Here is a 15,100-nt window from a genome sequence, read left to right as displayed (position 1 = left end):
TGAAGTATCTGGCCTGCCTGCTAGAAGGTCCATGTCTGGGGACTCCCACCGATTCACTATCATCTTTAAGGCTGTGGACGACAGCTTCCATTCTCCTGGGTTTAGACTTTCCTTGCTGAGGGAGTCTGCCGTGATGTTTTCTTTCCCGGCGATGTGGACGGCGGGGATCTCCTGGAGATTTGCTTCCGCTCACGCCATCAGGGGGTCTATTTCTAGGAACACCTGTTGGTCCTGAGTCCATCTGTCTACACTAAGGAAAACGAAATTATCAGGTAAGTAATTTCTCCATTATCTGTACAATAAATAATTTCAAACTTAAAAGATCTTTGCCTGAAGACTGATTGGGAAGAAAATTTAGCTGTGTGGTAGAGGGAAACCCGGGTGTTACTTACTGAGCTCGCACACAATACATGCCCTTAATTTTATAATAAAGAAATATAACAAGCCATCAAACTGCTGAGTTCAGTGCATTGCAGTAACCCTCCCTCTACCCTTTCCTGATCCCCCCTCCCTCTCCTTCCCAGAACAACAACGGAATGGTGTCATCACCACCCACAGTTCGCCTATGCAGTAACCCACAACAGTCAGTCATTCAGAATCAAACTCCTGGCCCGATGAGGAAGTGTTTGTATGTAGCTGTTCCACACTGACAAAAATTTCCGACGATGGTGTGGGGAGAACTGAGAGGCCATATTATCCATTTGCATCATTCGATGGAACTGATTCCGCCACATCCAAAATGATGGCGAGTCTGCCGTAGTCCAGAGTCGAAGAATCATATTTTTCCCAACCATACTTGCCTTCTTGAGTAGAAGGCGGGGTCCTTGACCCCTAACCTTTAAAGGGGGGAATTCAATTGAACAGAAACAGTTTGGGGGACAAGAGAAGTGAGACGTGAAGTATTCCAGCAAGGTAGGCAGTGATATGGCTCCAGAAACATTTAATCGGGGGACAATCCCAAACAAATGGGATAGAGAACCCAATGCCCGGTGACACTTGACGCATAGAGCTGAGTCTGATAGTTTATATAAATATCTGGTATAAGGGGTTACGTATGCCCAGCACAAAAATTTAAATTGCATTTCTCTGTAATACATATTTATTGAGGTGGCTGAGATTTGCATGAAACCAGACTGAAGGACCAAGGAAGTCAAGGCGAACACTCCCTCCCTGTTCCAGCGTGCCATCAAAACAGAACTGGGATCCGGGGAAACAATCCTTCGTGAAATTTTATAGTATTTTGATAATGAGGGAGGCTGTGGATTCTCCAGTAAAAGCATGTTATTTATGGCATTGAAGACTCTGGGAGTTCGAGATTCCTGTGATAGAGAGAAAACATAGTGTCGGGCCTGTAAGTAAGAAAAAAGGTGGGATGAGCACAGCCCATAAAGATCTACCAAATCTTGAAATTACAGAATTATCCTCTCCCCTTCTAGAATGTGCCCAATCTGTGTTATTCCTTGATCCGCCCATAAGTGGAAGGCTGCAGTGTGCAACCCGGGAGGTACGAGCAGAGCCTTGGGCTGCCCAATTTCTTTGTCAGCTGCATCCATGCCCACCGCATAGGCTCTAATTAAATATAATGTTGCAAAGATGGGGGAAGGTCTTTTGTAGGGGCCTGCAGCATGTAACATAGATCTATTGGGGAAACTAATGCCCTCTCTGCCTCAAGGTTTACCAATAGAGATTTACCGATGATCCAGTCCTGCAAGAGGCGCAGATTACTGGCTATGTTGTAAAGAACTCCCATGCCTCCCACCCCCCTTGTAACCACCTCAAGATATGCGTGACTTTTTACCTTTCCACAAAAAGAAACGTAGGGCTTTACTTATGACCTTGGGCTTAAGTCTAAGGGGCAGATTTTGGAGCCATTTCGGCAAAAGGGCCATCTTGAACAGGTTTACCCGGCCCCCCAGGAATAGCGGTAAATCTTTCTATGCCCGCATTTTATCTTGTGAGAGACGTAAAACTGGGGCAACATTAAGCCCGTAGAGAAGTGTTAAATTTGTGGACAGTTGAACTCCAAGGTAGCGGATACTGAGTCTCTGGCTCAGTGTAAGGGAAAGGTATCATCCCAACACTCCTTAAGAGCATCTGGGAAGGCCAAAGCTTCAGATTTATTCCGATTTAAGCGAAGACCAGAGAAGGCTCCGTACTCCTGAAAAACTAATAGTAAACGTGATAGGGAGCACTGACGATCCGTCAGGAATACTAGGTTTTCGTCGGCAAAAGCCACATATTTGAAAATTATGTCGCAAAATTTGACCCCTCTTATCGAGTTAGTAGACTGGATCAAAAGCAGGAGAGGCTCCAGAGTTAAAATAAAAAACAAAGGAGAGAGGGGGCACTCCTGTCTAGTTCCTCTGTAAATTGGGAAAGGCTTGAGTGGGCTCTGTTCGTGGCAATAACAGCCATAGGGTGCTTGTATAACAGTTGTATGGCATCATAGAACAACCCCTCTATACCCATATCTCTCAGGCAATGGAATAGGTATTCTCACTCATCCCTGTCAAAAGCTTTTTCCGCGTCGAAGCTGACCACTAAATAGAATTCTTCAGCTCTCCCGCATAGTGCCATTGCATTGAGCACCTTACGGATGTTGGTTAACACGTAGCCCTTCGGACAAAGCCAACTTGCTCTGAGGCAATTAGAGAAGGCAAAATGAAAGCCAGTTGGTCTGCCAATATTTTTGCCAGCAATTTTGGTCAAAATTTAAAAAGGGAGATAGGACGATAAGAGGCGGGAGATAGAGAGTCCTTTCCTGGCTTGGGAATAAGTGTTATATGCTCCGAGTTCATATAGGGCGGGTATTCCCCTGTTGAAATTAGTGTTAAATGCTGACGCTAACAACATGCTCATGGGTTCCCCAATGCTCTTATAAAATTCTGCAGTAAACCCGTCCGGCACGGGGGCTTTGAGACATTTCGTCTGCTTAATAGCCACTGTGACTTCTTCCACGGTGAAGGGCACATTCAGCCATGCGTGTTGGTCTGCACTAAGGTGTGGCAAAGCGATATGAGATTTAAATTTGGCATAACAATTTGCATTCCTCCCCTCAGAAGTGTATAAATTGGAGTAATATTCCTGAAAACTATTTAAAATCTCTGGGGTACTGTTTACTGCCTGACCTGATGGAGTCCTCAAAGCGGCTATGTGCCTGGGGCTACGTGCAGTTCGAATCAAATTGGCCAGTAACTTCCCTGATTTGTTACCATATTGGAACAATTTAAACTAGTAATATATAATGCTTTTCTTTGTTCTTTGATGAATGAGGGAATTCAGTGCCATTTGAATAGACAGAAAACGCTCACGGTTGTCCCGGGTGTGGGTTTTTATCAGGGCCCTTATTGCCTGTTGCAATTGAGCTCCTAAGGCTAACAAGTGCCTGTCCAACATTTTACGACGATGGGCTAAGTAAAATATTATGTCTCCTCGCAATACTGCCATGCCTTGGCAGTATACCAAAACAGCACCTGATCATCTGCTTGGGCTCGATTCAGGTCCACAAATTCTCTCCACTTAGAGAGGAGGAAATCCTGAAAGTGGGGGTCATTGGCCAAAAAATATGGAAATCTCCAGGGTCGCAGCAACTGGTTATTAGTGGGCCCCGACAGGTCAGTGCAGACAGGTGCATGGTCTGAGATTATGATTTCATCAATACCTGTATCTGTGATTTTTGAAAAGGCATGTGCGCTTACCAAAAGATAGTCAAGTCTGGAATAGATAGAGTGGGTCCTAGATAGGTATGAAAACTCTTTTTCTAAGGGGTGTAAGGTCCTCCATGTGTCAACCAGATGGAGTGCATTCTCTAAAAGGGCGATGCCTTTGCTAAGCCCCCGATCTGTAGTAGTGGCTGGAGACTTGTCTAAGGAAGGATCCCATACTGCATTAAAATCTCCTCCCACCACCAGCGTGTGTGAAACATAAGGTAATAGTGTATTGTAAATCTCCTGAAAAAAAAAAAAAGGTATTGTACATATTGGGAGCATAAAGATTGCAGAGGACCACGGGCATATGTTTTTTGGTTTGTTTTTTTTTAATTTTCTTTATTGAATTTTCATTTAAAATTATCAAACAAAAATATCTGAAGGTAATACAGATGTAATTACATAACATAATGAAAATTACCATAATCATCAACATCTCTTTTACACAACCTATAATTTGGGGAAGCTTTTCATAATTATCAAATAAACTTTAACATTTTTGAAGGAGAGAGAAAATATGCAATTACTGTTGATCATCAGAACTACCTCTTGTTACACTTTTATCCAACAAAAATGTCTCCAACTGTGATGGATCTGAGAAACTATACTTGTTACCTTGAAAGGTTACTAAACATAAACAAGGATATTTTAAACGGGCATATGGTTTAATTCTGCTATTAGAACTACATAACGGCCCGGGGGTCCTTGACTTCCTTCTGTACCCACAGGGGGAGGTTTTTATGGACCAGAATGGCTACCCCAGCCGATATGGACGTGGCGGAAGCAAAATAGACTTCCCCCACCCAGCTCTGGCGCACTTTTTTATGTTCTGGGTCAGTAAGGTGCGTCTCCTACAGGAATACTAGGTCCGTGGATTTCCGCTTTAAAGTATTCAGGATTTTAGTTTTCTTTATCGGAGAGTGGATACCACAAACATTCCAGGAATAGATGCGCGTGCCTTGCTTAATCATTCAAAAAAAAACCCTGTAACCCAGACAAGGACCTGAGGCAAGGCAGCGTTAAGTCGAGGAGAAGGACCCTCCCAGCCTGGGTCCCCACCTCTCCACAGCATAGAGATAAGATCCTGCACAGGCAACAACATAAAAACAACAAACGCATGACACCATTCAAAAGGAGAAGAGTAAACCCTCCCACCCACCTACCCCCTCACCCGCCTTCCTGCCCCTGAACCAAACCAACACCCCTCCCTCACAATTAACATTGAAGGAAGGTATGAGATCACTACCATGTCCACGAGTTCCCCTCTCCCCCAATCCAGCCCCATCCTTACTCACACATTCCAAGATTATGCATCTATACTGTATCACTAGCAATAGTTGCAAAACACAAAAAGTACCCCTTACAAAAGAGAAAGATAACAGAAGCCACAGGATATATTAATGCCCTCGGTGGTCTGCAGCAGGTAGTCGGGCCACCTGTCCTTTCTCCGGTACCGAAAGAAGGGTGCAGTAAACCATTAGATAACCCTCACAATTGGGCCGATACAGTACAGTGCGCTTGGACGCGCGTTTTTGACGCGCTAGCTTTACCCCTTATTCAGTAAGGGGTCGAAAACGCGCATCCAACCCCCACCCCCCGAAACTAATAGCGCCCGCAACATGCAAATGCATGTTGATGGCCCCATTAGTTATTCCCACGCGATTCACTAAGTAAAATGTGCGGCCAAGCCGCACATTTTACTTTCAGAAATTAGCGCCTACCCAAATGTAGGCGTTAATTTCTCTCGGCACTGGGAAAAAGGTGCCAATATCATGGCGATATTAAGTCAGAGGCCCAAAAGTTAAAAATAATAATAATAATAAAAAAAATTTTAAATCGGCTCGCGGGTTGAAAACCGGACGCTCAATTTTGCCGGCGTACGGTTTCCAAACCCGTGGCTGTCAGCAGGTTTGAGAACCGACACCAGCAAAATTGAGCATCGGCTGTCAAACTCGCTGACAGCCGCCGGTCCTGTCAAAAAAGAGGTGCAGGTCCTCATTTAAATACTGAATTGCGCGCACAGGAGAGTGGCCTGTGCGCGCGCCGGGACAGCAGGCGCTCTCCCGCGACTTTTACTGACTCGGCCTGAATGGAACTAAAGAAAGGCTATAAAGGTAATGCAAGGGAAGCCAGTAGCTCTGGAGACTTGAACAGCATTTCCAAAACTTGTAATCCACCTAAAATCAGCTGCGGCACGGATTGAAAGAGGTGCCTGAGTATGAATCATCGCCGTCCACTCCCCTGGAATCATTCGAACCTGCAGCTGCCTGAGTGTTCAGAAAGTTCTGTAGTTTGCCCACCTTTGAGAACCATTGTACACCACAGGGCGTCTGCACTCACATCCTGGCTGGATACACCATCACAGCGTGGATCCCCATCTCGAACAATTTGGTGCACAAAGGGGCCAGAACCCAGCGCTGGGCAGTCATGGCAGCTGAGTAATCCTGGAAAACCAGGATTCTTTTATCATTATAAATCAGCGTTTTCCCGGAGCGCAAGGCCTGAAGTATTTCAGTCTTGTGAGCGAAATTAAAGATCTTTGCAATCGAGGCTTACCCAATTGTGATCCCCTGGGCCCTAGCCTGTGAGCACATTCCACATGGAGCGGGCCATGTGACTTAGAGAGGCCCAGCTCCCGGGAGAGCTGGAGACTTGTAAGTCCACGTCCAGGGGATAGGTGAGAGGAGGCGTCACTGACAGTCTGGGATCAAAGCCGCAGCAAGCAGAAGTCATGGCAAGCAATGTAGAACTCTGGACACGGAGAGGTCTGTAGCGTAGTCAATCAAGGCAGAGGTCGGGCACAGAGAAGGCAGGCGTAGTCAACATGGCTAAGGTCTGGGACTGGAGGTAGGCTGAAGAGTAGTCAGGCGTAGCAGAGGTCCAGGTCTGGAAATAGGCTGAAGAGTAGTCAGGCGTAGCAGAGGTCCGGGTCTGGAAATAGGCTGAAGAGTGGTCAGGCGTAGCAGAGGTCCGGGGCTGGAGATAGGCCGAAGAGTGGTCAGGCGTAGTAGAGGTCCGGGGCTGGAGATAGGCTGGAGTGTAGTCAAACAAAGCAGAGTCGAAATCCAATGAGTCAGTCCAACACATAGACGAGGCAGGAACGAGGAAGATAGGAATCAGGAACATGAAGTAGAGAGGATTCTCTATCAGCAACGAGTACGAGGAGAGCTGTTGCAAAGGCAACACTATGGAGCAAGGCCTGAGCTCTGAAGAGTCTGATGTCAGCATCCGGGACTGTGGCCAAGTTCCCGCCGCGGGCCCTTTAAAAGAACTAGCAATGCGAGCGCACCTAGGGAGGGGTGCGGTGCCGATGGCGTCTCTCCGTGGGCCATGCGGAGAGGCCCGATGAGCAAGGTCATCTTGGCTGGCAACACTGTGGACCATGGCAGAGCCGGAGGCACCGGGGGTGACCTGAGGTCGGAGCTGGCAGCCCACCACCGCCAGTGAAGAGGAACCAGGAACTGAAGTCCGTGTGAGAAGGTGAGAGGGTCACGCCGCGGGTCTTCCGCGGGCGGCACATGTAACAGAAAAAACATTTTCAAAATAAAGTCCCAATCAGAGTCCAAGGCAAAGGTGACAATTAAGGTTGAAGACACAGTGGCTTCTTCTGTTGAATTTTCAAGAAAAGAAGAGATATGAGAAGAATCAGCGGGACCAACATCTGCAGAGATACTCTTCGAATGAGAAGCTTTCAGATTTGGAAGATAATAGATTTAGAAATAGGTGGAAGCAGATTTTCTTTAATGGATAAAATTTCCATGAAATATCTGAGTAACATCTCAATCGGTGTAATAAACCTTTTCTTTGAAAAATTTAAAATCTTAAGGTTACAAGGACATATGGTATTTTCCAAGTTCTCCATTTTATTTTGCAGAAACAAATGTCCAGCCGAGATGGTATCAATTGAATTTTGTAAAGTAGCCCCCTTAGACTCCAAATATTCCACTTGAGATTTAATTTCTAGCAACTGAGACTGAGAAACATTAAATGTGTTGGAAAGAAGATCATGTGATGTACTGAGGAGAACAGAAGTGAGCTCCCCTCCCGGGCCCCTTCTCCTGAAACCAACCCCATCTGTAGCGCTGCCTTTTAATTCTCTGCAACTTGTTTCAATTGCTAACACTGCGCTCTCTTGAACTTTGATAATCGTGGCACAAATGACCTCAAGGATGGCGAAAAAAGAGAAGGAAAAAGAAAAGGCCAGAAGTGCTGACCTGATGCCTGAGGAAAATGGCAGCCCCGCTGAAGTAAGTCATGCGGCCGCGGATATTAAAGCTGCGGAGGTGGGGGCACTAGAACCTGAGCTGAGGAAAATCTCAGACAAGCTAAATGGAGTTAGCAGATTCTTTTGCTGGTTATGAAGCCCGCTTTATCAGGTTGAACAGCGGGTCTCTGACATGCAGGATGGCCTACAGATCGCGCAGGAAGAAATAGCGCTGTTGAAAGCAGCTCTCATTAAGCACACAGACAGCCTCGATGACCTAGGAAATCAATCGCGGTGCTCCAATTTTCGACTTATAGGTTTACCAGAATCTCTGGAAGATAGACTTGGCTCCCTTTTTGGAATCATAGAAACATAGAAACATAGAAATGATGGCAGAAGAAGACCAATCGGCCCAGCAAGCTTCACACTTCTTTTTTCTCATACTTATCTGTTTCTCTTGGCTCTTAGTAACCTTTGGTTCTATTTCCCTTTCACCCCCACCATTAATGTAGAGAACAGTGATGGAGCTGCACATTTTACTTTAAGAAATTAGCGCCTACCCAAAGGTAGGCGTTAATTTCTGCCGGTGCCGGGGAAGTGCACAGAAAAGCAGTAAAAACTGTTTTTCCTTGCACCCTCCGACTTAATGGCGATATTAAGTCGGAGGACCCAAAAGTTAAAAAAAGTAAAAAAAAAAAATAATAATTTTTAAATGGGCCCGCAACTTGAAAACCGGACGCTCAATTTTGCCGGCGTCTGGTTTCTGAACCCGTGGCTGTCAGCGGGCTCGAGAACCGATGCCGGCAAAATTGAGCGTCAGCTCAAACCTGCTGACAACTGCCGCTCCTGTCTGAAAAGAGGCACTAGGGATGCGCTAGTGTCCCTAGCGCCTCTTTTTGCCGCGGACCCTAATTTAAATAAATTACTTTACTGTATCGTGCGCACTGGAGAGTGTCCTGTGTGCGTGCCGGGAGAGCGGGCACTCGCCCGCTCTCCCACGATTTTTACTGTATCGGCCCATATGTTGCTATGTTAAGACTGGCCGCAGCATACTGTTTGGAAGTGGACCAGGATATTGACATAGCCTGTGCTTCTCAGTCAGAACTGAAGAACTGCTGGTGAGTTCTTTACCAGCTTGTGTCAAGCAAGGTCTGTGCAACCAGTTAGAAACCAGAACACTGCCTTCCTAACCGATAAACCTGAAGAATGTTACATTACATCTCCTCTGAGGGGACTGGGGGAACATGCAGTACAAACATCATTTTAGTTATTTAAAATATTTATGAAGCGCCTATCAACCATTCCTAGGTGATAAACATCAAAACATTCATAAAAATAACAGATTCGCAAACTCGACATACTATAATAACATAAAACCAACCCAACACACAATTGACACAGTTCAGCCTCCAACATAAGAACATAAGAAGTTGCCATACTGGATCAAATCAATGGTCCATCAAGACCAGCATCCTGTTTCCAACTGTGGCCAATCCAGGTTACAAGTACCTGGCAAGTACCCAAACATTAAGTAGATCCCATGCTACTAATGCCAGTAATAGCAGTGGCTATTCCCTAAGTCCACTTGATCAATAGCAGGTAATGGACTTCTCCTCCAAGAACTTATCCAAACCTTTTTTTAAACCAGCTACACTAACTGCCGTAACCACATCCTCTTGCAACAAATTTCAGAGCTTAATTGTGCCTTGAGTGAAAAAGAATTTTCTCTGATTTGTTTTAAATGTGCTTCTTGCTAACTTCATGGAGTACCTCCTAGTCCTTCTATTATCCAAAAGAGTAAATAATTGATTCACATTTACCCGTTCAATTCCTTTCATGATTTTATAGACCTCTTTCATATCCCCCCTCAGTCGTCTCTTCTCCAAGATGAACAGCCCTAGCCTCTTTAGCCTTTCCTCATAGGGGAGCCGTTTTATACACATTATCATTTTTGTTGCCCTTCTCTGTACCTTCTCTAGTACAACTATATCTTTTTTGAGATGCGGCGACCAGACTTTTACACAGTACTCAAGGTGCGGCCTCACCATGGAGCGCTATAGAGGCAATATGACGTTTTTCATTTTATTCACCATTCCCCTCCTAATAATTCCTAAAATTCTGTTTGCTTTTTGACTGCAGCAGCACTGTCCATTGGCTCGCAGGGATGGTATCTTCTTTCATGATAAAAACAAGCAGCACACCAGAGGTGGTGTTCAAATAAAATTTACTGTAACGAAAAATAACTGCATAGTCCATTGAAAAGATAAAGTTCAGGAACCTTAAAAAAAAAAAAAAAAAAAAAAAAGCCCCCTAAAAGTTCACAGTGCCTGTTCTCACTTCTTTGATCTCTGAGCCAGTAATCCCTATGGGGTAGGGACTTTTGAAAGATCCACACGCCTGTGTGACTGAAAGTAGGCTTCTGGCAAAAAGGCCAGTCCTCAGTCTTTCATTTAGTCCTCCAGCTCTGGACCTTGAATGGCAAAGTCCCAAAATGTCCCAAACTTGCAAGAAAACTGCTTCTCTCAAAACCTTCTTTTCTCCAGGCGGGTATAAAAGCACCCTGCCTACTGACTAATAGGGCAAGCAATACACCCAGATTCTCTTTCCCTCAGGCAGGGAGATTCCCTCCCGAAACGGATCAAGTCCAAAAAATGAACACCCTTTCTCTCTTCTTCTCCAGGCCACAGAGGCCTAGCAAGGGTCCTACTGCCAAACACACCCCCCGCCCCCACTCCCCACTCCCCACTCCTTCCAACTCCTGCCCAGCTTCAACGCCCTCTGCTTTCTGCACATGCTCAGCCCCAATTTATAGGGCCAAACTAACCAATCCCAGCTTTGGAAGAAGGATGCTTCTAGGGTTAGTAAAAAACCCCAAAAAATCCACCTCTCAGTCCCTTAATGCTGATCAAAAAGGGGAAAACTTACTAGAAATGATCAATGTGTCCCTTACACTAGTCATCGATACTGAGTGATCACGGGTATCAAATGCCAAAGATCTAGCTAGGCAAATTAAGAAAGAAACTCTGGTCGGTACCAAATCCCCTCCAAAATTTTGATTTAAGGCAGCAGGAGTGATCCTTTCAGGCCTGGCTGCCAATAAGTGCAGCATGCAGGCTGCAGGAGTTAGGGTGTCATTTGCATGTCGGCTCAAGGAGTTCTCACTGGGGGAAAGCAAAAGGTTCCCGGGTTAAACAAGGAACCACAAGCACAAAAGTTCCTCAGGTCACCAGAAGGGGGTCACTACTGCTAGTGATTTTTCCACATAAGCCGAGGACAGAGAATAGTCGTGTAGGGGGTGCTGTATTACCAGGCGGAGGGAAAGAGCAGTGGGATACAAGTAAGAAAAGCTGCTTTCCCCGTCCCCCTTCCACACTCTGCTGTTCCTGCAGGCTGCTCTCTCCTCCTCCCCACTCCCGGTCAACTCTGCAGCCCACTCCCCCTGCTTCAAGTGTCAATCACAGCTCTCCAGCGCTCCCCCTCCCCCCACCAGCTCGTCAGGGCACTTGCCCCTACCCTTCTGGGTTTGCCCCCAGTTCCAGCTGGCCTTGGGGCACTAGGTGCTAGTCTGCAGTTTTATTTATAGTTGAGGTTTAAATGACCAATTGAGAAGCAACTGTGGTCTGGGTAGGCAGTCAGAAAATGAGCTACACTGCAGCTGCACTCCAGCTTCTTTTCATGTGCATGTGAGGGACGGGTAAGATGTGTGCGCGTGTGGTTTCTCGGGCTTTCCTTTGCTGTTTGCTAGGCTGTTGATATGATCTTGTTAAAGCACGGTGCAGATCTCTTGTGTGGCGACATTACTTGCAGTGACTGGCAGAGTCTCGGGGCCTGAGTCAGGGGCTTGGTTTCCCGTTTGCTTGTGCCAGTGGGGGTGACGAGGCAGGGCTTGTGTGGCAGATCGAGGATTATTCACGTACGAACCAATGTAATAAAACCTGAACTAAAATCGGATCTAAATTTATAGCATGGGTTTTCCGTTACTTACGTGGTAAAAACCCATGACCCTATGGGAGGCAGTAAGCTAATGTCATGCAAATGCCCCAGTGTAACCGTCTAATTTTTAGTCAGAAAGGAGGACCAGACAACTGATCCGTAAAGATAGACTTTTATTGCCAGCAAGATGCAGCTAAGGCTTAGTACAACTGCATGCTACGCCCCCTCAGGAGCCGGCTCTTATACATTCTACATTTCTTATCTTGTACACATGCGTTCTACAACCTGCTGAACAAGCATTTTCTAGCGTGGTTTTCAAGTAGGTGTAGCTTATAATCAGACTTATTGTTTCGTCATTTAATTGACGGGTTAGACATTTTATAGCAGCAATCGTATTAATACAATACAAATTATCATTACAAAATGGTGGTGTGCTTCACCGAATGTCAGTGCGTAAGTATGTAATTGCGTAGTGCATGCCATTGCGTTTCAAATGTTAGTACATTCAAGATGGCTGTGCGTTTCAATGCGTGTCACTGCTGGCAGTGTTAATCAAAGGGTTTCAGGTTTTCTCATCCTTCGATCGTCCATAAAATTGAACTCCTTCATTCCCCCCTTTGATACTTCAACTTTCGTAGAAGGCGGAAGTATCACTCTCATCGGTGAGGTAGCTGAAAAGACAAACAGTAATTAATATTACATTCAAGTGGAACGGGCCCTAACATGTTGCTGAGTGGTCGGTTTCTTCACCGGGTTTGAGACGAGGGGTCCCTAGTGGAGCACCCCCCCCTTTGTAGCCGGACTTGACTCAAGCAGACATGGTGGCCTTACATGTTAGTTGCATTAAAGGTTAGTGTCATAGTATACAGAGGATTCATCTTCTGAGTCCGACGAATCATAGGAAGGAAATGATGAGATTGAGGCCGCCAATGAAGAGTGGGTGACTCGCCAGAATGATGGCTACTGCCTGGACACAATACCCTTATTCAATAAACATACACATGGTTACTGTGACTCCAACATCACTCTAAGCTTCAACAGCAAGAGGAAATGTGGAAAAAAGGATTTGCACTCACAAAGCTGGGAGTAGCTGGCTTGTTACGGCGGTTACTACCCCAAACCAAATGTGCCTGATACTTCACTTTCGATGCACATCCAGCATAGCTCTCTGCTCCAACGGCAGGGGAAAAGAAAAACTGATACTTCACGCATACCCAGCATAGCTTCAACGGCAGGGGAGAAGAAAAAAGGATTCACACTCACAAAGCGGGGAGTAGCTGGCTTGTTACGGCGGTTACTACCCCAAACCAAATGTGCCTGATACTTCACTTTAGATGCATATCCAGCATAGCTCTCTGCTTCAACGGCAGGGGAGAAGAAAAACAACCAATAAGGGCTGTATAACATAGTCTGGGTTAAAACAAATAAGCATGGGTGTAGCTTGCTTATTGCGGCGGTTACTACCCCTACTACCCCCTAACTAATCAAGCTTGATATTTCACTTGGATGCAGCTCCATCACTGCTCTCTATATTAATGGTGGGGGAGGAAGGGAAATAGAACCAAGAGCTAAAAGAAACAGATAAGTATGAGAGAAAAAATGTGTGAAGCTTGCTGGGCAGACTGGATGGGCCGTTTGGTCTTCTTCTGCCGTCATTTCTATGTTTCTATGTTTCTATGTTACTGGTTCAGCATCATGATTTGGGCTGCGGCTCGTCGATCAGCAATCTTCTCCATCATGGTTGACAGGCTCCTGAGTAAGAGAGGGAAGCACAAAGGAAGGAGAGCACAAGAAAGTAGGAAAAACAATAAAGGAAATAAAAGTTCCTTGAGTCCAGGAATAGATGAGAGCCAGGAAGGCAGTGAGGCTGTCCAGTCAAGAGCTCCGGACCAAGTCTGCACAGGGACATGAGCTAGTCGCACCATGCGATCTGTAATTTCCTCGATAACCTTGCTCTTATCATCAATCTGTAAACAACAATTTGAAAGGTTAAATTTCCCACACACACCACCCTCCTGAGCGAGGAAATAGTCCAGAGCTAATCGGTTTTGGTATACAGCAGTAATTAGCTTGGTATTCTGTTTAGCTAGAATATTAAGGGCCAATGCTGAATCATTAGTAAGGAACTCAAGAACTGCTTGCAGTCGGATGATGCGGTTATTCATATAAACTGGAGTTCGATATCCAAATGAGCCATCCTCTGCCCAAGTACCTGGCCCATAGTATTCTACAATACGTTCAGGTGGCCATTCTTTATCAGACCAATCTCCAATGGAAACTCTATGCTGTCTTCGTCGTCTACTTGGCTTCATGGGGCTATAGACAGGCACACCTAAAGTCTCACCTGCTGTGACTGGTAACAGGAAGAAACTAGGGCGTATTGTGGCGAGGAAACAGGTGCCATACCATTTAGAACAGTGGTTCTCAACCTTCTAATGCCGTGACCCCGAAATACAGTTCCTCATGTTGCGGTGACCCCTTGCCCCGCCCTTGCCCCCCCCTCGCAGGGCGAGGGCGGGGTGAGGGTGGGGCTTTGGTCATATGGGGGCGGGGTTATGGATGGGGTTGGATTTTAGTGCATACTTATTTATTATGACATTTATAAACAGAACCACCATTCCTCATAAAACAATAAAATTAAGAAACATAAAGCATCAGTTATAATAGTAAAACCATACTAATAAAAGAATATTTTAAAATTACTGATAAATAGAATTTCTATTAATTAAAATCATATACATTTTTATAATTTCCCACACACCAATAATATTTCAAAACAGCACATATATCAAATAACACACAATAATTAAAACTAATAAGGATTTTAAAAAGCCCCTGCTGTCCATACATGGGAGCTCTTGATTTCCAGTCACCCTGATATTGTCGAGGATTAGGAGGTTATCCTCTCTCTCTCACACATACACTCATATGTCCATTCTCTCTCACACATACACTGTCACATACTTACACATTCATGCTCTTATACCCACCATAACCTCTCACTCTCACAGACACTGATACACTCTCCCCCCCCCCCCCCCACCCACTCACACACACTCTTACTCCCCTGGATTTTCTCATACACACTCATGCTCTCACTCTTACTGGCTCCCTCACAACCTCAGAGCCTCTCAGATAAAAGTCTATGCAGCAGAAATAATGCTGAATGTTGAGAATTGTGTTATGCAGACTAATCTGGAAAATGCACTAATTTCTACATGAGTCATAATGAATCAGTCCTCAGCTGCAGCCTTCA

Source organism: Rhinatrema bivittatum, chromosome 3 (assembly GCF_901001135.1).
Source record: "Rhinatrema bivittatum chromosome 3, aRhiBiv1.1, whole genome shotgun sequence".
NCBI classification, from domain to species: Eukaryota; Metazoa; Chordata; class Amphibia; order Gymnophiona; family Rhinatrematidae; genus Rhinatrema; species Rhinatrema bivittatum.
Note: the sequence above shows the minus strand (reverse complement) of the source record.